General features: G+C 42.0%; 1 protein-coding gene and 1 long non-coding RNA gene across 9 annotated transcripts in view; one reads left to right on the top strand and one right to left on the bottom strand.

The window, feature by feature from the left end:
* Positions 1–14,806, top strand: part of LOC309327507 — a 36,398-nt gene extending 21,592 nt beyond the window's left edge. The window contains exons 3-4 of the long non-coding RNA XR_014150554.1: positions 10,481–10,559; positions 14,534–14,806. This is a non-coding gene — a long non-coding RNA (uncharacterized lncRNA). The remainder of the gene's footprint in view (positions 1–10,480; positions 10,560–14,533) is intronic.
* Positions 1–24,084, bottom strand: part of NAV2 (neuron navigator 2) — a 559,460-nt gene that overhangs the window by 206,264 nt on the left and 329,112 nt on the right. The gene's annotated exons all lie outside the window — the stretch shown is intronic.

Genomic DNA, 24,084 nt, shown 5'->3' with positions numbered 1-24,084 from the left:
AAGTGGCAGTATTGTCATGCTTCAAAAAATGATATAGGCTTGCATAATTTACAGTCTAAAAGTTTTGGTCATACAGAAACACTGGCAAAAACTTATGATAAAATTGCACTGGTTGTGTTACCCCCAAGCCACTCCCAGAAGTCAGCATAACATTTCTAGGTATTTGGGCAAAAAATCCTGATACATATGAAGGTATTAGATTCACCTCTGAACTAATTTCAAACCATATACCTCATTGATTTATTTGACTCTCCAATTGCCTTCCTTGCACAGGCTTCTGAAGAATGGGTGTTAGTGTAAAGAAATAGCAATTACTCCTTTTTAAATCTTACTCATTTTTTAAAATTATATCCTTTTTGCCTCCTAGGAATTTGAGTTCCTTTAAAACTTTATGATATTTAACAGTGTACTTATTCTTGCTATATGCTGGTTGTATTTGTTATAGAAAAAGTGCAACTCAAACATGTGTAACAACCTTCACTATCAGAATAAGCACTCCCGGGTATATGTGCACGCAATCATCTTTTATTTTTATTTTTAAAGGGTGTCAGAAGTAGAAACTTGTCTGTATAGATGGAACACATGCCTTGGGTGAGTAGCAGCAATACTTTTAACTGCCTGAAGGATATTTTCTGCCTCCAGAGCCAGTCCAAGACATTTAGCAGCCAGAGGCAAAATAAATAGTGCTTCCCTTTACATCAAGGTGCATGGAAATAATCAAAGCCAGCCAAGTTGTTTTGACATCTGAGGCAGAAAATCCCACAAATGCCACTCCCGCTGTAAAGATACAATCACCACCACCACAAATTAAATAGCTAACAATATGCGACATTTCTCAATGCCCCAAATCAGCTGCCTGAAGCAGTTGCCTCACTCTGCCTAATGGTAGGGCTAACTCTGGAAGCCTCTTCTCGCATAATTCCCTTACAATACAGCTTGCGTGCATTAAGCTGGCTTTAGAGTCCTCAGGTATTACTCCTTTAAAACAAACAAATCTGAAAAACTTATCTGAAAAAGTTACAGACAGGAATTCACAATAAACATGGAAACTGAATTTCAGAATCTCAAACAGACAACATCAACCTCAGGGTAACACCACAGTAATGAGAACAAAACCAAGCTATGAACTGCTTACTCTTTTATAGTGATCATAGGAAAATTTACTTCGCTCACAAGCTGGGACCCGGAAATTCATACTTATTGGAATAATATTTAAAATGAAGGTAGAATATCCATTTACAATGCAGCCTGCTCTTCTTTGTCAAAGGATGCACAGTGGAGGGTGAAATATATGCTGGCATGTGAAGCCTCAGTAGTTAATTTTAGTGGAGGTCATGAATGCACCCTGATCAGATATTCTTACACAGGAATGTTTGCTGCATTAGTATACCCACCCTGACACAGCTCATGCATGTCTCTCAGCCCCCATAACCCTGTCACTGCCTCCTTTTCTTTTCAGTCTTCTTCTGCATAATCCTAAGCACCTTTTAAAATATCATTATTCTATCATTTCATAACATTTATATACTGCTTTATTGTAGGAAAAAACCTCAAAGCGATTTTTTTTACAAAAAAGCTAAAATAATAATTTCCACTAAAAAAATTACAACCATAATTTAAAAATCCAAAAGGTTAAAACTGCAATCTAAACAAATGAAAACTTGTACAAATGTTCTAAGCATCTGGTTAGGCATTTCTAAATAAGAATGTCTGAATACATGAAACACCTACTGTTTTGAGGAGAAATTATATCCAAGCTGGTAAACATTTCATAGCTGTGAAACAGCACAGCTCATGCCAGCCCCAAGATATTACATTAAGAAGTACATTAAGTTGTTATATCCAATAGTGTACCAATGATCAGTTATTTGCCTTTGATTTTAATGGGGTGGTGGCATGCACAGATTAGATATATTAAACTAGCACAGCTCACAATTGTTTTACATTGAAACAACATAAGTACAGTGGTACCTCGGGTTACATACGCTTCAGGTTACATATGCTTCAGGTTACAGACCCCACTAACCCAGAAATGTTACCTCGGGTTAAGAACTTTGCTTCAGGATAAGAACAGAAATCGTGCTCCAGCGGCGCAGCAGCAGCGGGAGACTCCATTAGCGAAAGTGGTGCTTCAGGTTAAGAACAGTTTCAGGTTAAGAACGGACCTCCAGAACGATTTGAGTACTTAACCCGAGGTACCACTGTACCTGTGTCTTTAAAGGCAATAATTCAGCTTTTGCGCAATTTAAGACAACTGTCTCACTAGCCCCACCCAAGTGGGAGTTACAAATCCTACTAATTATGTTCATCTAACTAGAGTAGGCCATTTTTTCAGAACATGACAACAACAAAAGTATTAAAACCAAACACCAAAAGTCCCTTATTTCTGAAATGTTCATCTAACTGTGAGCAGGCAAAAGAAGTTGAAATGTATATAGAACTTTGATCTGGGGATGTGCCTATGTTGTATTACCAAAAAGATGGCATATTGCCATCTTCAAGTCGTAACTTGTTCTCTAACATCTTGGATGATATTCAACATCACATTGGTGAACTTCTGCTCATGTAATGGAACTTCCTCTTCCTCTCCTTCCCAATCTGTTCTGGAGGTCCCCCATACTCTAGAGCACAGATTGAGGAGGAACGTAGAGGTTACAGGAGGGAGGAGTGGAAGATGAAGCCCTGTTGCATGAGCAAAGCCCAAAGACACAATAAGATGCCACCCTTTTTGCACTTTACAAGTGTGCTCAATTAGAGACACTGTCCAACTTCCACTGGAGGAAATAGTAAAATTTCCATTAATTTTATTGTAGCTGAACTTAATGAAGCTCAATGCATTGTAGAGTCTCTCAGATACTGTATTCTAATAGGAGCACAGCAGAGGAAATTTTATCATGTTGTGCAACACAAGTTTGACTGAACTGACGGAAACAAGATTCAGTGGAGATGAATTCTACAGAATGTACTGTTGAGATATGAAAAGAAAGTTTGCAATACCCATTCATAAACGCTACTCTGTACTTGGAAAAGCAAAAGATAGGCCCTCTAATGGTACAAAACTTCTACAGCTCACAGTGTTTTAAATAATGTAAATGCTTAAAAATATATCTGGAATTTTCATTTTCTCCCTAGACAGTTTGATTGTATGGCTTTGAGCTCCATTAAATAGCATACATATATTAGTTTCGCATCGGGAGGGGAGGGTAGCGTGCTTTGATCAAAAGCTGTAGTTTGTTTTGGCTGGGAAGGCAAATCTGGATTGACAAAAATCCAGAGGTCTTTATACCTGAGCAGATCACAGCAAATCATAGATCATGAGACAATCATGAGACAGTCACAATATTGCCAGCGAAAATTAGCCAATCACAAGCTTCTTGCCATGCTACCAGCTCCTGGTCAAGCACTGGTCAAGCACGGAGTTCTAGTTCTGCTTTCCGATGCTTGCAGTGACGCTCTGTCTATCCTCTCCCCTAGTTATGACAGGACAGGGAGTTTTGGAGATTTTGTGGTTTTGCTCTTCCTGTTCTGTGGATTAATTTAGCCTGTATCTGAGGGGATTTTGTACCAGAATCTCTGATTCACGTCTTCCCCTTGTCCAGGGTACACAGATGTTTGTAGGGGAAAGGTCGGCTCCTAATTTTGCTGTTTCAAGCAGTATGCAGTTAGCTAAGGCACAGCTTCCCTTTGATTCAAAATGGATTATAAAATACTGTAAGCCCTGATTATGTGTGAGCATATATGAATATATTGATTTCTGATAACTGATTATATGAATAGCATAGGGGTAGCCCTTCTTCCTTGCCTCACTACTACACAGTTTGTAAGCAGGTGTCCTTTGTTTTGGGCATGTAGTCCTCCATTTATCTACCTTACATTGCAATACAGTGAGGACAGGAATTGCATTTTAAATCCCACCAACTCAAGTTCATACTGCCATCAAATATTTCCAGCTGAATGCGTGCTGCTAAATAAGAGGTATTTGATATTGCAACAGAATGTCAGTTGATACGGCTACCCTCCCACCTGTTTTCACCCACCCTTTCTATAATACTTCATTCTCATTTTTCTCTTCTATAGTTCTCTTACTTCCCCTTCTCAGTGGGAAAGTCCTTTATAACTGTCCTTAAAAGAGACAGGAAATTCCCTCTTAATCAGGATAGATCCCTTCTGCCTCAGCAATCACAGCCTGGTGCACAATCTAACTCCCTCACACAGCCCCCTTGCTCCCCAAGGAATGCATGTTTTGAAGAAGAAAGGGGGAGGCAACATTATACCGTACCTGAAGAAATGTTTCAATCTGAAATTAGTACTCTGTACTTCAAGACAGTCCAACAAAACCAGCCACCACATTTCTTGCTATCTCTCTCTACCTGTTTAGACTGTAGCTTCAAAGAATAGGGAGCACAAAGCATTTCAAAATCAATGTTATCCTGTTAAAGCAGAAGTCTGTAGCCAATAAAACCTTAGCAGGCAGTGAGGCTTATGAAGGATTGGAGTCTGGTTCAACTCCATCCCCCAATAAGACTCACTGACCTGTGGCATTAGGATTTGTCAACTCAAGTCCTGGGGGATCTGTATCAAAGGAAAATGGGAAAATTCCCCTGGGATTTGTGTTCCAGTGGCTCAGAAAATGTACCATATTGGAAATAGACATGTCAATACAACTTTAGAAAGTTGTACCCCCCAAACCACTTCCTTCCTTCTCATTCTCCATTTTGGGATTGGAAGGCTAGATGGGATGTAAATCAGAAATTCTTCTCCAGCTCAGATTTGAATCCAATCCAAAGAAGAATTCAGGGTCTCCTTAATGATTTCCTCAAAAAGGAGTTGAGTATTTATAAGCCCCTGAGCTGGTAACTGGTTCTGATCCTGGTGAAATTTGCTGCCAGTGCTTTCAGCTAAGCTGGTCTAGCCTTAAGGTATAAATAGCATATATTGTAGAGAAATCATTTTGCTTTAGTGCAGAAGATGGGACTGGTTGGGCCTTCTAGAAGTTCATATATTTTGTAAATACTGTATAATTAGATTGCTTTTGTCCTCTTTTCCAAAATATAAACCACCTTACTCTACTCTGCCCTCTCAAATACTTGTAACTATCAGCAGAACAGCAGAACTTTCTTGCTTAGAATCAGATATTTCCCAGTGACAGCAAAACGATGCTACCTAAGAGTAAAGAAAGTAGCCACTTCAGTTGTTGATAGCCAGAGTATATTGCGTCCTCTGCAAAATGCATTATATTTTTGTAAAATATTCCTCACCCATTTAGGAAGTTGGGGGAAAGCCTCTAGAACGTTTCTAAAGAGGGAATTAATTCAGACTCATGTGGGCAGATCAATTTATTTACTTTTCATGAAGCAGTTAAAACAGCTGTAAAGCATTACTGAGTTCCTTCATAAAATAAACAGTCAAACTGTCATGCTCCTATCCTTTGGTTTGGAAAGCAAAGACGAGAGACTGTTGCAATGTGTGTACCATTTAGGTATGAAATTCAAGCAAGCTTGGGTTACAAGAAGGTAGTGTCTCTCCATAACAGGACGTGGGTGGCTCTGTGGTCTAAACCACCGAGTCTCTCTCCATGTTTCAAATGGAGCCAGGAACTGTGTCTGAGCAAGTTTCATGTGCTCCAATGGGCTTGTGCAAGCCTTTCTGTTGATGCACCCACAGAGAAGTCCATAAATTGATTGTTTAAAGGAAAACATAAATTGGGGCAAGAAAATGTGCATGGTCTACCCCATGAACTGCAGTGCAGTTAGAACTTTTCAGTTTTGGACTGCATTTTAAGGATGAGCCAAATGTCCTATGTGGTCAGCAGAAAAGTAACTAGTAGATCTTGGCAGAATAAGAGTCAGATGCTCAACAACTTAAAACAGAAACATGCGGAGAGGTTATATTGGAGAGTTTGGTCTAGAGTACTTCAATGAGGAGCAAGTAATTGTTGCAAGTGCTTTGTAATGACAGATTAGAGTAAAATAAGATAATGGTTGAAAGAACAGTAGCTATCATACATCAATAGATGGCAGCATTTATATTGGTGTATTGTCACACCTCATATACTTGGCAGTCACCAGATGCATAATTTAATATGTTCTGGGACTTTCCCAATTTCACATCAAAGAACAATGATGCTGCCATAAATCTCCTTAGTTAGATTGTGTTAAGTATATCACACAAGTTTTTTCAAATAATACGGTGCTGAATTAATTTCAAACAGGCATAAAAGATCTAATCAAATAATCTTGTATTTGGCCATCTGTTTCACAGATGTAAACAAAAGCAAAAATTTTCTACTGACTGATAACTTTCTAAATTAATTGTCTGTTGTGAACCTGCTGTCAGCTTGGTTGCTCTAGCTTCTATTTAGAGGTTTCTGGGTCAAAATACATTTTGTCATTACAAATTGAAACTCTTTAAACTGTCTAGATCGTTGCTGAAAAACAAAACTAGAGCCATGAGGAAGGTGAGGAGGGCATCACGTTTTTCAAATTTGCCAGATTTCCAAATTTGCCCGGTGGGAAATGGGAAAGAGCTTTCGAAGAGTAATTACTTCTGTCTTCATTCAGTAATTTCATTCATTAATGGCTTAGCCCATACTGGCAACGTATTATTTAGAAGGCATACTGAAAAAGAGAGGGGGGGGGAGAGGGAGAGACAGAGACAGAGACAGAGACAGAGACAGAGAGAGAGAGAGAGAGAAAAAAAAAAGGTGACAAAGGAGTAGATAAAGAATAAGGTAACTTCCCTAGTGATTAAAGCTGTTCAGAGCATTACAATTAATTTTACAGTGTTGTTGTTGTTGTTGTTGAGTCATTCAGGCATGTCTGACTCTTCGTGACCCCATGGACCAGAGCACACCAGGCACTCCTGTCTTCCACTGCCTCCCAGAGTTTCGTCAAATTCATGTTGCTAGCTTCTATAACACTGTCCAACCATCTCATCCTCTGTCGTCCCCTTCTCCTTGTGCCCTCCATCTTTCCCAGCATCAGGGCCTTTTCCAGGGAGTCTTCTCTTCTCATGAGGTGGCCAAAGTACTGGAGCCTCAGCTTCACGATCTGTCCTTCCAGTGAGCACTCAGGGCTGATTTCCTTAAGAATGGATAGGTTTGATCTTCTTGCAGTCCATGGCACTCTCAATAGTCTCCCTCCAGCACCATAATTCAAAAGCATCAATTCTTTGGCGATCAGCCTTCTTTATGGTCCAGCTCTGACTTCCATACATCACTACTGGGAAAACCATAGCTTTAACTATATGGACCTTTGTTGGCAAGGTGGTATCTCTGCTTTTTAAGATGCTGTTCACAGTATTACTATCCCTAAATTGCAGGTATGAGGAAAGGAGCTGAAAGTGGCAGTGGTTTGACTAAAGCTACCTGATGAGTTAATGGTTCAGCTGAGGCTGTCACCAGTACCCCTGGGGCAGAGAGAAGGGGCCATGCTGGGGTTGGATCCAAAGTCCTCCCATTCACCTAACATGCCCCGGAGCTGGCATACTGCATTTCCTTCCAACTGGTTACCCAACACACACAAACATCCACCTGGGCAGCAAGACCAGCAGGTTTCATGTTAGCCAATTGCTCTGCCAATGATCGATTGGGTCAACTTAAGTCTCTTGATTTCTGAAGGTACATCCAAAGAAATTAGGTATTCGTTTGACACTCCCATTGCCACAGACAACCCAGTAATGCTTTTAAGCAGATGGAAGCAGAAGATGACAACTAAATGATGTTTGGATTGCTCCAGCAATTAAAACTGATGTTGCTGTTGAAGAATTGTTCTAAAGTAGGGGTGGCCAAAATTGTTGAGCTTTTTTTAGGAAGGAGGAAGACTTTTCTACCAGTAGATCGATCTCAATCTACCTGTTGGACGTACCTGTTCTAAAGTATAAGGAACCAAGAATTAAAATGCACATAACTAAAATGCTATGCAGGAACCATTTGAATGTGAAACCCATACAAGTATAGAAAACAAGCACTCAGCCCATTAAGCATTTAAGAGCCTGTACTGATGACAACACTTAAGGGCTTTTTGCTGGCACTTTGTACTGAGGTGTAATTCGCTTTGAATGAACAGGACTCTTTGTGCATTAAATGATGCTTGAGATTGACATGGTTATAAGTAAACTGCATATATAACAATGACTTGGAGCCAGACATGGAGTAATACAGTTGGCATAAGCACGAAGAAACCCATCCTATTCCATTATTTGTGTCACATGTCTCCACTGCTTAATTCATAAGATGACAGGTGCATGAACTCAAATGAAGCCTTGCATACATTTCATTAAAAGTGTAGCATATGTAAATATTGGTTTCCTGGGACCTGTAGTTTAAGGCTGCTGGGAATTATAGTTATGTGAGGGATGAATGACAGTTCTAAGGATTATGTGGGTGCGGGGAAAATGCTTTTAGTGTGTGGTGTGTATGCAGTCCTAGTTGTTGTATGGCACACTCTATCATTTACAAAAACAATGTACTAATAATCGCTTAGCCTGTGTGTGTGTGTGTGTGAGAGAGAGAGAGAGAGAGAGAGTGAGTGTGTGTGTGTTTTTTAAAAAAAACATTTTAAATTTACAATAAAAGGTAGTTTATTTGGATAAAATCTAGGTTTTGTCCCCCCACAAAATGTAAATTTCGAGTTAGCCACATTAACCTATGGTTCAGTGCTGAACTTCACTTTTCAACACAGCAGAGCATGATTCCAGTCAATACACCAGGACTAGTCCCTGCAGCATTAACACTTTAGTTTCATTCAAAGAGTTTTATCACCACAGTGTCCAGTTTATTTATTTATTTATAAAGGTCAATCAAGCAAATGTTTTTGATAGGCAGTGGTTTTTGATGTGATTAGATGTCTCATGGAAGCATGACAGAATAACAAGAAATGGGTGAAGGAAGATAATACTGTCTTGAAGTCCAAACTGCTATAGTTCATAATTTCTCCTAGTTGACATAGGTAATCTGGCAACCTGGTCAGATTAAACAGAGAGACATGAAATCAAGTCATGTGTGACATATCTGGAGGTTTTTATAACTGGGAAAATGATATACAGAATTAGTAGGTTTGCAACAATCCCTGCTGTAGAACACCATGTGTTGGTTGTGCATAAGGAGCTGAAAGTGCTTTGTTTGTCTTCTTGCCTGTGGTATGGCAAGTTGCTTTTCAATGGCACACAGCAGTGACCAAAGCTGAAAATCTTTTGAACCACCTCTCCTTTCAACTTTTAGATTGCTATCAGATGGTTTCTCCAAGATAAAATCTGTTAGGGATGACGACAGCAAAACCATGATTATTCCAACAAAATATAATTAAATGGTCAATTTTCACATAAAATTGAGATAACATATTTAACTGAAACCAGTTTCAAAGCTAACAGAAGCCATTAGAAAGAAAGATAAGTTTTTTTGCTTGTGTGAAATGGAAGTGTATATATGATAAGACTACACCAGTAAGATCAAAAGCAGAACCTTTGGCAAAGTCACCCTTTGTAAGCTCTATAAATATATTTCTACTAAATGTTTTGCGAAGCCTACTTTGGATGTTATTATTTATGTGGACTCCAGGCTTGTCTGTGCCCAAGGGATCAGGGCAGGTAACCAAGATTTAGCCTTTGATATTAAAAACAGGGACAAGACAAATAAATTGATTTATGTCTCAAAAGGGTACAAAATCTAGTTTGTCTGGACAGGAAAAAATTTGAAAAATATTTAGGCATAACAAAAGATCCAACTGGAGAAGTCATACAAATTAGCAAACTATCTGGTAGCCACATCAAGTGTTGCAGTATTCTTTACCATCCTCCAACCTAACCCACCATGCATATTGAAATAGGTATTTCATTTTTGCCAACCAGCCAGAACTGGCTTCAGCACTCCTTGGGCAATTGCCAGGACCCCAGTGCACCAGTAGGGCCCATCACCAACCTCACCCCTTTACTGTGCTCTTCTGAGCAGTGGGGCAGCTTAGAGATGCTATTTACATTTCTGACAGTGTCCAAAAGCTGCCCCCCCCCCCCCAAATATAGCATTGCTCTCAGGATGCAGGAAATTTAAATGTATGTCCCAACTTACTGCCAGTTAAGTCCACTGGGGTTAATTGGGGACTCTCCATGTAAAAGAAGCCCACTAGAGGCCGCATCAAACCATGATTTGTCCCTCTGCCCAACAGTTGAGTTTTTGAACAAGGCTGTTTCAAAAAACAACACCTTCAACGCATCCCCCCATCCATTATGCCTGATTAAAACCTGCCTTATATTTTAATCAGATCATTGATCCCTCTGGCCCAGTACTGTCTGATTCCTTTGGCTTTTTCTCTCCATGGTCTGAAACAGAGATTTTTCAGGACTTTTTCGTAGCCCTTAGAGAGCAAACCTGAACAGTTTCCATCCCAGATTATCATTTTAAGAACTGTAGCTTTAAGAACTAAGACCCACATTTGCCTTTCTTCCCTTCCTTCTTCATTCCTTTTTTTTCTTTTATGTCTTGTAGACTGAGACCCTGATGACAGGACTCTCTTGTTTTTATTAATCAGAAAGCCACTCTGGGAGCTTTTCAAGAGAAGAGCTAGGTAAAAATGCTACAATAATTATTTTCTAGGCTATATTTTAAACATTTCTGTTATGGGAAACTTGGAAAGACCCAATTATTTCACTGAGTTCTGCAATCTCCAGAGAGAAAATAAATGACCAGATTAATGGAAGCTGCTACTACTGTGCATCCAACTATGACTTACAGGCTTCATAAACAGTGCTTATTGGCAGTTGGGCCAACTGATTCCTTATGAGAGGATTATGCACAATTAGCATTAGTTGTTTCTAAATGGGTAAGACAGCTGTCTGACAACCACCAATTTCACAGTGGCAAATGGCCCAGCCTCTTCTTCCTAACACTTAGTGAACAAAACACTAATTGTTTGGGGGTTTGTCTTGAGAATTCCTCCTTTTCCAATCAGCCGCATTGCCGAAGATGTCTTGTCAGCAATGAAAGAGACTTTCATAACATCCTCCAGTGAATTTATTAACCAAATTTAAGAACAAGAACAAATTTAAGAAATGGGCACAAATTCATGGTCTCACTCACACTGCTATTAAATGCAAGGAGACAAGCCCCCACAGTGGCCCCGCCTTCAAAGTGACCCCAATTTAGGTCTTAAAAGGGCTTAGTGGAAGTATCTGCAGCCACCATTCAGTATTAAGGATATCATAAGATTATCCTGAAGAAGTGAAAGTCAGCCCAGTATTTAGAACTATTTATATAGTCTAAAGCTACAAAGGCGGCATTCTGTCATAAGGATTTAAGGGGCTATTAATATAAGTAGAATATCTACAGAATTAATGCAAATATTTTATATGTGTGTATTTAACAAAAATGTAATAGGCAGGGCTCATGCCTTCAGAAAGAAAGTAAGTGACACTGGGAGCAGCCATGACTTCCACTTTGATTAAACAATTCAGTTTCAGAGGGAGGGGGAAGGAAAGAGTTCTGTTTTCTCAGAAGAATCTGTACTGAAAGCAAGGAAGGACACTCTGCCTTCGTTTTAAAAACCTTGGTCCTCACTCATGTTCTTTGAAGAACACTTGGACTGGGGAATAAGAGGTGCCCCTGCCAATCTTCCTTCCCTCCCAACACCAAATGGCTAACCAGCAACACCTTTTCCTTTTTCCATTCCCTTCTTTTGCCTTAGATTATTAGTAACTAGTGGGCCAAGAGATGTTCACTCAGGGGCCAGATTGCTGACTTTTCACAACATTGGGAGCTGGATTTGGATCTGTTGTAAAGGGTATAAATACCCAAGTACCTTACCTCAAGTCTGTGCATTGATGAATGCTGATGTTTCTCTCTTCCTAGCTGGCCACGAGCAGCAAAGGCATTAAGACTGTTAAATCTGGGGTATCTTTAGGCACTGTAGTGCCCCATGTTGCTCCATTCACAGTATTGCCCATTCATTTGAAAACAGATCTCCAGCAGCATAGTCTACTGAGTGTATGTGTAGGCCGTCCCCATGCATTGGAACCTGCAGAGCTTAGGGTTCCACTTCACAGAAGCAACCTACTCATATACAGCAAACTGCTCTGCTGTAGACATGGCCCCAAAGGTGAGGGTTGTGTTTGAGGAGCTGTCAGGGGTGCTGGTGGTGTAGGACAAGCAGGCATGGCCCATCTCTCCTGCCTCACATAGTTACCATTGCATATAAGCTGCAGGAACTATACAGCAACACAGAATTAGTTCTTAGGATCAGGTAGTTCTTTCACTCTAGAAGATGATCTTCCTCTCAAAAAACTGTCGAGCTGAAGCCACAGGACAGAGCAGGAAGCACAGAGCAGGAAGTCAGTGTTAAACTAAGGCAGCTTGCTATGGCACAAATTGTTCTACAGTGGAGCTGCATGACTGGGTGTCTTCTCCCCAGCCATTCTGACTGAAGGCTCCAGCACTGCTGCACAGAAACTTGATCCAGCCTCCCCAATACCTTGCGGGACCACATGACAAACCAGTTGAGGCTTCTGAAGAGTTGGTGAAGTTGCTGGTGCATTACTGAGCCCAATTTAAAGTGCTGTTTTGATCTTCAAAGCCTTAAATTTAAATGAATTGGGTCTGAGTTACCTGAAAGACCAGCAGTGGAAGCCCTTTTCCAAGAACAGTTAAGCTGGCAGAGACAAGAAAAATGGCATGTAATGTAGTGGCCTTGCAGCTCTGAAACACGCAACCAACTGACCTTCTCCAAGAAACAACACTTCAAGCAATGCCGCATTTAGTGTGGTGCAAGGGTGCAACATTCAGAAGATCCATAATTGAGAAGATCCATTTGGAGGCACAAAATTTTGGCCTTGCACAGGGCACCATATTATGAAAGATTACCAAAGTCCACCCCTGTTTCAAGGGGAGGAATTCAACAGCACACTAAGGTGATAGTTCTATTTCAGCTTGCCCCTGCCCCTGTTCCATGGATTCTTTTGACCCCTAAGCCAATTTGGGGGCGAGGAGAGAGAGGGAAAAGTCCCAGTGCACAAGTGGAAATCCTTGCACAGTCTTCTGCTTACAGGAGTCATTAATTTAATCCTTTCCTGGGTGTTTAAGAAAGCATTAAAGCCTTGCCTGTTTTCATTAACCTCTTCTTGAACAGTGCTCTATTCTGTTATTATACTATGTTCTTCTGCTGGTGGTGGGTTTTCTTAAGAACTTAAGGAGAGCCCTGCTGGATCAGAGCACAGGCCCATCTCTACCCCAGACACGTGTTTCACAGTGGCCAACAAGATGCCTATTGGATACACACAAGCAGAACCTGAGCACAAGAGTGCTCTCTTCACATGTGAGTCCCAGGAACTAGTTATAGATATAGATATATCTTGTTAAAGTTATACAGTTTTTATTTAAGTTTGGGGCTGCTTGGTTGTTTTACAATTGCCAGTTTTACTGGAGTCTGGAAATTTTTGTGGTATTGTATTATATTGCACTGTATTTTACTGTGTTCAGTTATGGAGGACATCTCGAGTTTTACTCTCAAAGGTGACCTACAAATGTTTTAAATAAATGAACAGAAGGAGTATATGGCACAGCAGCAAAGTTTTTTCAAAATAGCTTGTAGTTGTTGGCCACACTTCTGTTCTCTTGTACATATTTCAAGGACATGCACCCATTTTGTCTTGGCAGTAAAGGAGAATCAAGACTGCCACACAAGTCTCTGTAAAAATCAGCTCAGTTTTCTTTGGGTTTTGAAGTAATCACTCAAAAAAGCTATTTACAAAGGTGATTATGGTTATTATCATTGGCAGCAACATTAGTGTAGCACAATAAGGAAGACAGCAAATTATCTTCTTGCAATTCAGGCCAAGAGTGATTTGTCATAAAATAGGAGCAAATCAGACTAGGAGCATGAAGTATCACAGACAAATAAGGCAAAACCATATTATAGGAGATAAACTTGCATATTTATCTTCAGAGGAAAACTCTTTGACACAAGCAATGTATCTTTTTCCGACAAACTGTTCTAAGTTCAGCAAAGTGTATTTATTTAACTCCCTACTTGTAACAGCACTAGCTAATATTGACTGAAAACATTTCTAGAACTTTCCAAAAGTTCAATTGCACTATATTAAAACCAGAATAAAATAAAGACGAAGGGCGGTATTCAACTAAACAATTGCAGAAGTCAAATGATTCCCACTTGAGAAATGGGACTTCCCTTTTGCCCTGTATTTGCCCTGTGATGTGTCCAAATCTGTTCCAGAGGATTGGGGGAACCCCTAAAACAGATTTAGGGGACACGGAGAGGGAGAAAGGGGGAAAAACATTCCATTGTACAAGGAACATTCCATTGACCTTGTGCTGATGGAACTTTTGCTTCAGCACTACCTTTAATTCCATCCAAAAGCCTTACTGCAACACCAGTAATGACACCCTCTGCCTCTCATAAGAGACTATAAAATAAAATAAAGTCCTAACCTCTCTTTAATTGATCTTAATGCCTAAATTGTACCCTGCTGAGAACAGTCATTCCAGAATCCCGAGACTACAATTGAAAAAAAATTCTGTTATTTCCTGCAGATGATTTCATCTCCCAAACTCATTGCAATAGGATGGGGATCCCAACACTTTGGTGATTCATATTGTGACTGACTGACACCAGTTTGGGGTTGCAGTTAGAGTGTTGGACCATGAAGCTAGCTGGATGACCACTATCTCCTCAGCCTAACCTACTTCACAGGGTTGCTATGAGTTTAAAAAGCGGAGGAAGAGAACAATGAACGCCATACTGAGCTCCTTGTAGAAATGGTAGAATATAAATGTAATTAAGTTTAATAATATGCATGGGAAGCTGTACTCTACCTAGTCAGATCATTGTGCCATTTAGCTGATTTGCTGGAAGTTGCTCTCCAAGGTTTCAGACGGGACATTCCCAACCCAAACTAGAGGTGCCAGGGATTGAACCTGACCAGTGCTTTTTTCTAGAAAAAGAGGTGCCAGAACAACATGAACACCTCACTCATTCACTTAGAATGGAAATGATGCCCACCTGAGAGGTGCCAGAAATGAGTTCCAGAGAGTTCGGGCTGAAAAATAGCCCTGAACGTGACACCTTCTTCATAAAAAGTGGATGCTCTACTACAAAGCTATTGCCCTTCTTATTGTAATGAAACAGTTTAAATAAAATCTTATTCTAATGAATAGTTATGTTCTATCATACAGAGAAAGGAAAAACTTTTGAGACTGTAATATTATTTCTTAAAATTGCAGCTATACTTTGCACATATGTGTGCGAGTAAAATACAATAGGTGTTATAATAGCTAACAAATGTATGTCAGGCGAAGGACTCTGCTGGAGAAAAACTGGTTGATCAAATCCTAATTCTCCAAACTCCATAATCTCTTATCCCCTTGAATCAGTTCCTCCCTTGCAGTTTTAAACTTCAGCATGCAAGAGTCTTTCCAAATGTAATTACTATCCCTAAATAAGCATTCCGTCTTTGGCAAATTCTCCTCAAGAACCCAGAAGGCACACAGTGATAAGAGCATTAAAGACATATTTTGAGCAGAAAGTGAAATCATGTAGAACAGATATCCTAGCCTCAGTGATATAAACCTTCTTGCACTCTTCAGAGGGAGCATTCTAAATTAGTTCAAAATTTACATGAGCAGAACTTAAAACTTTTTGAAACACAAGCCAAAATTCACTGCTAAAAGGCAGTCTAGAGATTCAGGGTTAGTTCAAATGCAAGTTTTTGGAGGGGGTAGTTATTTCTAGGTACAAAAGATACACATTGCATGCTTCAATCTGAACTACACACACACACACACACACACACACACACACACACACATACACACAAACACACTCTTGCAGCTGCTTGCCTCTTGAGAAATACACATTTGTGAGGGTCCAATTCTTTCCAAATAGCTGTTGGACTGGAGCATAGGCGCCGACTCCATGGGGCCTGAGGGGGCCCGAGCCCCCTCAAAAATTTGTTTGGGGGGGCTCTGCCCCCCCAATAATTTAAGAAAATTATTAGTTATATTATGCTTTGTAAAATCACAAAATTATGTTGGTATTTTTTATTTTCCTTGTTTGACGATAGTTACCTTTTAAAATACATTCAGTAATGAGTTAAAACAAAGCCACTCCCGATCTAGAGAGGGGGTGGGGTTGCGGGCTCTCGACCCATCAACAATCTCGCGGGGCTGGCGTCAGCCCCGCGAGAAGCGGGGATTCCCCCTAGCTCATTAATATTCACCGCCCACGGCAGCAGCCAATCGGCTGCCGCAAAGGGCGGCCCCTCACAGGTTCACTTAAGGTCGGGGCAGCCCGGGACTCGCCCCTTTCGTTCCCCCAGCAGCAGCAGTTTGGAGGTCTTGGCCCCCCCCCATATTTTTTATGAGTCGGTATGGGCCCCCGCCCCCCCCAATATTTTTTATAAGTCGGCGTCCCTGGACTGGAGCTAAATATACCCATGAGCACATCTCAAAATTAGATTTTAGGCCTGTACTTTGTACTATGGGACTCACACCCATAATCACACCTGTACTTTGTATTATGGGAATACAAAAATGCCTTGGTTGAAGTGCCCTGAGGCTTAAATGAGATGTACTGTGCCTGCATCCCACCATAAGAATGCTGATCCTTTTCAGTACAAAATTGCGTGACCAATTCAGGCCTGATTTAATATATGCCCTTACCTTTCTTGATTTTTCTACATTTGATGGCTGGTAGAGCAATATATGGCACGATTCCACCAAAACCACTAAAGGTGATGTTGGGAAATGCTGGTTAATATACTCAATGGCCCACTCATTCAAGGAAGTCATCACTTGATGATGCAGATTGAATACTGGATATGCCTGGCTGAACAAGCCCATAATGGATTTACAAAGCTAATTTCCCAGTCATTCTCTGCACACAGTTTGTGGTAGAGGACCCATTATTTCCCCAGATTTTCATTCTTTTAGTGCTTACTAGTTCCCTCCCCATTTCAAGATTTGGAGGGGTGGTGTACTGCTGTGAGATTTGCTCTGTTACTTGTTTTATTCTGTTTTAGAGTTCATGTGTTATGGTTTTATCCAAGTATTTGATTGTCTTCAACTTTATTTTATTTTTTTTATTTATTTTATTAATTTTCCAATACAAAATAAAAACAAAGCAACATACACACATAAACAAACAAAAACATATAAACATGTATAGTTTCAAATCCTTTAAAAAGAAAATAAGTAATTATCTAACTGGTGCGGAGGGTTGTTGAAAAAATTTAAAAATAGGGATGCAGAGACGGGGAGGTAAGGGGAAGTCCGAGAAATAATGTTCATGAAAAAAATGATTGTCTTCAACTTTAATTCTAAGTCACAAAGAGAACTTCTCTTGTTGGATGGCATATAAATACTGCAATCAAACACATAGGAAAGCTGTGTAACCTAGTTTTTTTAACAGTTCTTCCTCTCACCTCTCAATACCACATTACAGTGGTACCTCGGGTTACATACGCTTCAGGTTATATACGCTTCAGGTTACAGACTCTGCTAACCCAGAAATAGTACCTCGGGTTAAGAACTTTGCTTCAGGATGAGAACAGAAATCATGCGGCGGTGGCGTGGCAGCAGCGGGAGGCCCCATTAGCTAAAGTGGTGCTTCAGGTTAAGAACAGTTTCAGGTTAAGAAGGGACCTCCGGAACGAATTAAGTACTTAAACCGAGGTACCACTGTACTAAATACCCAATCACAAGGCCAGAAAATTGACATACAAATCACCTAACCAATTAGTCACATGGAACAAGTAGAAATTACAACTGAAATACATCAGGTTGGCTGTAGCAGGGTAAAGTCTGTACTATCTGCTTCCTATTCTTTCTTTCTTTTTTTTTTTCTTTTTTTTTTTTTAGGCAAAGGAAACTCTGTGCCCTTGTTGCACCATCTACATTTCTACTAAAACTGTTGGCCTGAGTCACACGTCTCCCCCTTGCAGCCAGGAAGTCAATCCTATATGAGTGGTTCTCATTGTCCAAATATTTCAGGGAATTTTCTGGGTCCTGTTGCCAGTGCTCACGTATGCCGCTTTGTTTGGAAGGCTCACAACAGATGTGGCAAGTTTTTACTGGCACTGATGTGCCACTAATTTTTTAAAAAACATTTATTTATTTATTTATTTATTTTGAGAGAAAGAACCATGGGGGGAGGGGTATTGCTGTGGGTTATGGGTCACACCACAATGTCCATAAATTTTCCAGTGCACAAAGTTACTCCACAAACAATGATTGGCTATCACTACATTACAATGTCTAAAGGCATTTTATCACTTCAAAAGTAATGATATGTTTCATTCTATAGTTATCTATCTGGATTCCCGTTACAGATAGGTATACCTAGGAGCCAGCTCCTAGGGGCTGAGGTTCCTTTGGACCCCAATTAAAGTATTTGAGGGGGTTGGGGGTTGCAAAGTTGATGGGCACTGCCATTCAAATGGTGTGCATGCACACGTCTAGTGATTGATTATGTGGAGCAGGGCTTACCTGGCGTCCCCAATATTTTATTTGAGTTGGCAACCCTGTATATAAACAAGACTGAGACAGTAAAGCACAGAAGGCCACATGGTGAAAATGTAGATGAGTAGAGATTTGAACCCAATTTTCCTAAGTCCAGATCTAGCATTTTTATTTTATGGCCCATTCTGCTACAAATACAAAATTGCCACAGAGGAAGGGAGGGAGGGAAATAGGTTATACTCACTTGGCTTCTCCCAACAAAATGTTATCACTCACATCCAAAACTCTGCTTCACACCTACATACATCCCAGCCTGCCAGGCACTGTAAGGGCGCTGCTCAGTTATTAAGGTTAATCTCTGAGTGTCTGAGTTGGGGTGGTAGTGGCAGGTTCCACCTGCTGCTATATGTGCACTGCAATGCAATATGCATGGTTGTGGGGAACCACAGGATCTGCAGCTTTGCTTTCTCAGGGTTCTCAACTGTGGTGAGTCCTGCCTTTACACCTATGTTGCAGACGTGTATTTCTAAACATGGGTGGTGGGGAGTAGAACCTGCTGCTAACCATCACCTGTACGTTCCACATTGTCCCTCGTAACAAGGGTATGTAACGCATGCTAGGGACAGAATGGGGAGTAATGACACATGCTTGTGACCATTTATGTCCCAAAATTAGCCTTGGCCAACCATATGTTCTAGACTGAAACTCCCACCAGCCTCACCCAGCCATGTAGTTGTGGGGTAAAGAATAAAAGATACACAAGGTTCAATACTCTACTGCTAGTATTTCAGCAGCTTGTAAGAGCCTCAGAGATTCTGTTTGCACAGGACAGAAGTGAGTGTCCTTCCACAAAAACAAACAGAAATCCCCAAAAGGAAAATATGACCAGGGCATAAATGTTTTCATCTCACAACTGTTCTTAAAAATATGTCCGAATTTGCAAGGATATCCTTGCTGCAATGATAAGAATCCAATTTTGTGCCAAGAATGTTCACAGCTAAACAAGTTTCAACCTTTCCTTGAAAAGAATATACTGTAGATCAACATCAAACACATTATTTCCTTGTTGGTTGGCAACTATTTTTATTGGCGGACCATCTAAAATGTGGGGGCTCAAGGAAGCCTGATGTGTTCTTGGCAAAGACAGCTATCACTCTCCTCTTTCCAGGAGAAGCAAGAGGACATCAGCAGACAGAGGGAGCCTTCTCTTCTCCCTTAGCTCATTTTGGTCTCAGTCTCCCTTTCCCATGACCTTTCTAGGAGACAAACTCATAAGGAGCTGCTTCCACATTGTTGTTGGTGGTGTTGTGGGCCCCAGAGTTCTATTTCTTTATGTTATTGTATACTGTCTTTCCACCAAATGATGCTCAAGTTAGATAACAATAAAACACAAAGATAATTGTGCAAAGCTTCAGCTGACGGGGCTCATCTACTCAATAAAAATATATAATGAAAATTGCAATTGGTTTCCAGTTCATTCCTGGGCCCCATTCAAGGGGCTCACATTAGTGTTTAAAGCCCTAAAAAGCTCAAGCTCCAAGTACAGTGGTACCTCGGGTTAAGTACTTAATTTGTTCCGGAGGTCCATTCTTAACCTGAAACTGTTCTTAACCGCGCCACCGGAGCACAATTTCTGTTCTCATCCTGAAGCAAAGTTCTTAACCCGAGGTACTATTTCTGGGTTAGCAGAGTCTGTAACCTGAAGCGTATGTAACCTGAAGCATATGTAACCCAAAGTACCACTGTATCTGAAAGGCTGCTTCCTTCCCTACAAACCCTGTGTGAAGATCAGCAGAGGGTAGTTTCTCCACCCTCAAAAGCTTGGATTCGTCATGACCCTGGAGAGGGCATTCTATGTCGCAGGCCCTAATTTGTGAAACTCCCTCCCCACAGGGAGCCCTCATTATGTAGTTTCTGCCACATACTGAAGATCAACCTTATTTATGTTGGATTCTCTCTCTTTCTCTTACACACACACACACACACACACACACACACACACACACGTATAGACCCATCTTATTACATTTATTGTAAACTGTTGTATTTTAAATTGCTGTAACCCGCCCTGAGACCTTGTGGCAAAGGGTGAGTAAGAAACTGAAATAATAAACTTAAGAACAAATCAAGTAATAACAGCAGAAACAACCAATTGGAAAAAAACACTTTCAACATATGTCTAAGTCAGCCTATAGGCCAAAGGACTCTCTAAATAAAAAATGTCTTTGCCTGCCTGCAGGCCATCAAAAATGGGATAAACCTTTGTCCTTTGGTAAGGAGGTCCAGAGTCTGAGAGAAGTTGCTGAGTGAAAATGCTGCTTACAATTATGCAAATGTGTTTAGGATTGCCCTGCTTCCTTCTGGAAATGTTCTCAGTTTCTTCACTTGGCCTTTCCTTGGCAGATTCAAACAGATTAGAAAAACAAAGCAGGAAGGGTTATCTGATGCCTATTATATCCAGTTACATTAGTCATCATTCTTTTACTGATGTAATGGCCAAAGGTTAATCTAAAAAGGAGCAGGATGGATCTCGGGTTTCATACACATACTAAGCTGGCTGCAAGGAGTGTTAAAATCCTTGTGTCAAGAGAATTCAGATCAAAAGTTATTTGCAGCAGTAACTTGCATTCAGAGCCTTAAAAACAACAACACCTGAACAGCACGTCATTCTCTGCAAATATACAAAGCAGGCGGTAGCAAAGAGGTCATAATAACCTTGCTGTGGTTATGATAAAAACAGAAGGTGTTGCTAAGAGACATGCAGCCTACGTGGAGTTTCTGATGGAGGGGGAGAAGTGTCAGATTTGGGGTTGTCAAAAATGTAGGTTGCTGGCATTACTTTCAATAGCTGTAAGGAGCTGGGGAGTTTACACCATGGTGCTAAGACAGCCTTCCAAGCACACATTCTAGGGTCAGGTCTGTGTTCTGACACCTGCATAAACAGGCTATTGTGAGGGAAATGGGAGCATGAAAATGCAATCCTGGGCTGGCAATCCTCCAGCAAGAGATTACATCTCAATGAAATCTATTATGCAGGCTGTTTGTGCAACAGCATTGTGGCTGAGTGTAAAAATTACAATGTCAGCCTTAGGGTGGTCACAGAAGAGAGGACTATTGTGGCAAGCAGAGCATTACCAACAGGAAAGGTTCAGGAAAAATTGCACCATCCTTTTTTAAGTACAGTTGCAACACTCATCTTCTATTTCCTTTTAGGTTGTTTGCACAGGTCACATTTAAGTCACTGTCAGGTAGTTGTGCTGATGCCCACTATTAGCACTGCAACATTTCTTGAATGAATGAATTTCTATTCTGCTTTTGTGCTAGATCCACAAAGCACTTACAATATTACTACGAGTTTGTGGGGGAGGCAAATTATCCTGAAAGTCCTGGGTACCAGATTCCCAACCCCCTAATTTCTAGACTTAATAAATGTAGGAGATTACTAAATGTTTGAAGTCTTCACCTGGGTGTGAGACAGCTTAGCAGTGTAAAAAGGCAGGCTGAATCAGCTTTCTGACCAGGAACTGCATGGCAGTGGCGTAGCGTGGGGGGGTGCCAGGGGTGCCGGCCACACCGGGCGCAACATTTGGGGGGGCGCGAGTCCAGAGGGAAGGGACAAGTTCCTTCCTCCGCCGGGCTCCCCGCCACCACCGCCAGCCTTGCGCCCTAGCGGGCGCGCGCCCCCCGCCGCCGCCACTGCGGCTGCACTCCACTCACTGCTCGCAGGAGGAGCAGCCGCTGCAGCAGCGCCGACGCCACCACCAACGCCTGGCCGGGCACGGGCAGCCTCCGCACCCCGACGCCGACGCCATCCCCTCGGCCCAGCCACAGGCGGCGGCTGCTTCTGCCGACTGGGAGGGAGGAGAGCTCTGAGGGGCCTCGCCGCGCCCTGCTCTCCCCAAAACCCTCCGAGAGGAAGCCGGCGGGCGGGCGAGGGTCTCCCGGCGGAAGGGGGCGCCGCTGGCTCCGGCTCTCAGCGCAAGTCTCAGCCGGGGGGGGTCGGGTGAGGACGGAGCGTGGCTGGAAGCCCCCGGACCAGGCCGGGGGGAGGAGAGGCGCTCGCCAAGCCCGGATCTGGAGCGCCTCGGAGCGCGGGCTCCACCTACAGCCCAAGGAGAGGAGGGGGCGGGGAGGCGCCCGAGGGGTGGGGGCTTCGGCTGCCTCGGCCCGCGGGGGCTCCGCAAATAATAAATTTAATAAATTCCTGCTGAGCCTTAAGGGGGGAGGGTCCTTGGCTCCTTCGCTCGCCCCCAGCCCCAGTGGCGTAGCGTGGGGGGTGCAGGGGGGCGGCCGCAACATCTGGGGGGGCGCGCTCGCACTCGAGTGCTAAAATCCAGGGGTTAGGGGGCGCAAATTACTTGCCTTGCCCCGGGTGCTGACAACCCACGCTACGCCACTGCTGCATGGTGATTAGAACCATGGGTAATTGACACAAACGGTTACTCTGTGCTGAGCAGCAGAGAGGTGTCAGCCCCTCCTCCCATGAGGGGATGGTGATCAGAGGCCAGGTTTAGGATTTCAGTGTTTGATGATATAAGCTGGGAGGGGAAGTTCCAGGTGGGCAGTAGGTGGGGGTGTAGGCTGGAGGATAAATTGTGGCATTAAAAAAAGGGGGGGGGTTGAAAATGGAGGGCCGGGGAAGAACTTTGGGCAGGCTGGCAAGTTGAAGGAGAGACATGGAGATGGCACTCAGGATGCCTCTGAATCCAATGCTACACTCCTGCAGGAATGCTGGGAACTCCAGTAGACTCAGGTGTAAATATGTGTAAATAAACCATATTTCACAAAGACAGTACAGTCTCCATTGTGCCTCAATTCTGAGGGAAACACAGTTACGTGCCAAGACCCCCTAGAATCTCGTGCACCACTTGGCAGAGATTGGGGTAGCTCATAACAATATATAAAAAGTGCTAAAATGCTTTCGGCTTGCCCCTCTGGGTGTTTTCGAAAAAGTCTCGCTAAGTTCAGTGGATCTTACTGTAAAGTAAGACCATATCACAGCCTTTATTGAAATACTACAGGCACCGTTGCTTTTAAGAACTTGCTGTACCTGGAAGAATTCTCATAGCCACTCCCCTGACAGTCAATTGACCCCGTCTCCCCCCAGTGCTTGTGACAATCTACATTTGTGGCAAACGTATGCAATGCCTAAATCTATTGCCATAAGAAGAAGTTTCCACTCCGCATGCCAGTCAACCCACCCGTTACTTTTTGTCTCATGCCTAGCCAAATAGCAGCTTCCCTTCATCTAGCAAACCTGTTCATTGCTAGCATAGATTGCAGAGCGGTGAGAGGGAATATTGCATAAGTCATGTCAAACTTTAGATACTATTTATTGGACTTATTATTCTCTTGTTGCTTAGAGAACTACTTAAAATAGCTACATCCAAGCACATTCAGAGTCATTCTGCCCTTTTTTCTCCTTTCAAACACTTTTTTCTTAGAACATTCCTGTGGCAAAAAAACCCCACAATATCCTGGCCTCTTAGTGGAAGGTCAGACATACAGTTTTGAATCAGTGCTGCCCTCCCTCATTCTTCTCCTAGCTGCAAGTGAATGAGATGGGGGCAAGTCACATTAGATGTTCTAACACTCCAAACAGTAGCCTGAAGAACTTTAAACAGGCA

Source organism: Podarcis erhardii (genome assembly GCF_964252035.2).
Source record: "Podarcis erhardii genome assembly, chromosome: 1".
Lineage (NCBI taxonomy): Eukaryota > Metazoa > Chordata > Lepidosauria > Squamata > Lacertidae > Podarcis > Podarcis erhardii.
This window is presented reverse-complemented; position numbering and strand designations above follow the sequence as displayed.